Raw genomic sequence first — 2,500 nt, 5'->3', positions numbered from 1 at the left:
ACCCCCTCCCCCATTTCTCACAGTCCCTCCCCATTGCACACCCCTTCCCCATCCCACCTTCCATTATCCTCTCCCCCACACCTCCCCCACTCTCTCATCCCCCTCCCCTCCCCTTCTCTCCCCTCCCCATTCCCTCCCTCACCCCCACCACACTCCCTTGCCCTTTTTCTTCAATCACCTTCCACCATCATTTGACATCGTTAACCTTTTACAAATTATTTTCAATTTTTGGTAATACGTTTTAATTTATGTACTTAATTACGCTTCTTCTTCGTTTATTATTATTATTATTATTATTATTATTATTATTATTATTATCATTGTTATTGTTTACTGTAATGATTTTACCTTGTCTTCCCCTCCCCCCCTCCCTCCCTCTCTCTCTCTCTCTCTCTCTCTCTCTCTCTCTCTCTCTCTCACACACACACACACACACACACACACACACACGCACACACACACTTTTTCTCTCCTCCCCTCCCCTCCCTTCCTCCCCACTTTCCTCCCCTTCCTAATCCTTTCTCCCTCCCTTCCCTACCCTATCATTACCACTATATCACACCTTAATAAGAGAGAGAAAGGGAGTGTTAGTCGTTTGTGAAGGAATAAGGGAAGGATGACGTGGGATTAAGTGTGTGTGTGTGTGTGTGTGTGTGTGTGTGTGTGTGTGTGTGTGTGTGTGTGTGTGGAGAGAGAGAGAGAGAGAGAGAGAGAGAGAGAGAGAGAGAGAGAGAGAGAGAGAGAGAGAGAGAGAGATGTAGGAAGACCAAGGACAGGGGAAATGGAGATAAAACAGAGGAAAGAGGAGGAAATGAGGCTACCTGTGCAATAATGATGGACAGGTGTAAGAGTTACCTGTCTAATGGAGGTGTGAAGGGAGGTGGACGGAAATGAAGGTGAAATGAAATGAAATGAAGCAAAGATAATGACCATGATTACAAGTGGATTTCCTCTCTCTCTCTCTCTCTCTCTCTCCACACACAATAAAAACACAAATTAGGGACCTTGACCGGCCACAGGAGTGCTACTTGTCCGAATTACGGGCAAATTCGGACTAACTCCCCTTACCTGTGTCCAAACCCTTAGCACAGGTAGTTAAGATGCGAAGGTAAAGGGCTGTAGGCACGCAGATCTCTCTCTCTCTCTTTCTCTCTTATTCCCACCTTCCTCCACCACATTCCTACCTTCCTCCACCACATTCCCACCTTCCTCTACCACATTCCTACCTTCCTCCACCACATTCCCACCTTCCTTCACCACATTCCTAACTTTCTCCACACGCCTTCCCTCTTCCTTCTCCCTCAATCACCCTCATCCTCCTTCTCCTCTCCCTCCCCTCATCCTTCACTCCCTGTCTTTCCCTCCTCCCTCTCCTCCCTCCTCATTCCCTCCCTTCCATCTTTCCTCTCTCCCCTCCCTCTTCCTCCCTTCTCTCCTTCCTCACACTCCTTGTCTCTCCCTTTTCTCCCTTCTCCTTCAATTTCTCTCATTTGCACTTCTTCCTTCTCTCCCTCTTCTCACTCCCACCCTCCTCTTTCTTCCTCTCCTTCCCTTCCTTCCTCCCTCCTCTCTCTCCTTCCTTCCTCCCTCCTCTCTCTCCTTCCTTCCTCCCTCCTCTCTCTCCTTCCTTCCTTCCTTCCTCCTTTCTCCTCTACCTTTCTTTCCCACTTTATGGTTCCATATTTCCCCTCCCTCCCTCTTCTTTTTCCCACCCTCCTCCCTCTTCCTCTATTCCATCCTTCTCTCCCTCCTTCTTCTTCTCTCCCTCCCTCCTTCTCTCTCTCTCTCTCCCTCTCTCTCTCTCTCTCCCTCTCTCCCTCTTTCATACGTCTCTCCCTCCTTCTCTTCCTCTCTTCCATCCTTCTATCCCTCCTCCTCCTTCCTCCCTCCCTCCTTCTCTCCCTCCTTCTCTCCCTCCTTCCCTCCCTCCCTCCCCAGGCCAGACTCTTATCTAAACGACGGACATAAACTGACCTCACAAGCCAAAATAAAGTTTCAGATTCAGTAAATGTTTCAACGCATGTGTGTGTGTGTGTGTGTGTGTGTGTGTGTGTGTGTGTGTGTGTGATGAGAGAGAGGGGGGGGGAGGCAGGGAGGAGGAGGGAGAGAGATGGGCTGGAGAGGAGAGGGAGGAGGAGGGATGGGGAGGAAAGTTTGTGATTTAGGAGACTTGGAGAGAACGGGAGGAGGAGGAGGAGGAGGAGGAGGAGGAGGAGGAGGAGAAGGAGGTGGAGGAGGAGGAGGAGGAGGAAGAGGAGGAGGAGGAGAGATGGAAGGAATCTTGCTGAAGGAAGTACAAAATAATGAATATACGGGAACATAAACAAGAAGGAAGAGGAGGGAAGGGAAGAGGAGGAGGAAAAGGAGGAGGAGGAAGAAGAAAAGAAGAAAGGGGAAGGAAGGGAGGAGGAAGAGGAAGAGGAGAAGGAGGGGGGAGGAAGAGGAGAAGAGGAGGGAAAAAACAGTAATATAGGGAGGATATCATGAGGAATGGGAGGAA

General features: G+C 49.6%; 1 protein-coding gene across 1 annotated transcript in view; it reads right to left on the bottom strand.

Moving 5' to 3' along the window:
- LOC145413649 (lachesin-like) overlaps positions 1-2,500 on the bottom strand; it is a 170,592-nt gene that overhangs the window by 152,940 nt on the left and 15,152 nt on the right. The gene's annotated exons all lie outside the window — the stretch shown is intronic.

The sequence above is a fragment of the Coenobita brevimanus genome, chromosome 12 (genome assembly GCF_032717465.1).
Source record: "Coenobita brevimanus isolate Jiangsu-jjx chromosome 12, ASM3271746v2, whole genome shotgun sequence".
Classification (NCBI taxonomy): Eukaryota; Metazoa; Arthropoda; class Malacostraca; order Decapoda; family Coenobitidae; genus Coenobita; species Coenobita brevimanus.
This window is presented reverse-complemented; position numbering and strand designations above follow the sequence as displayed.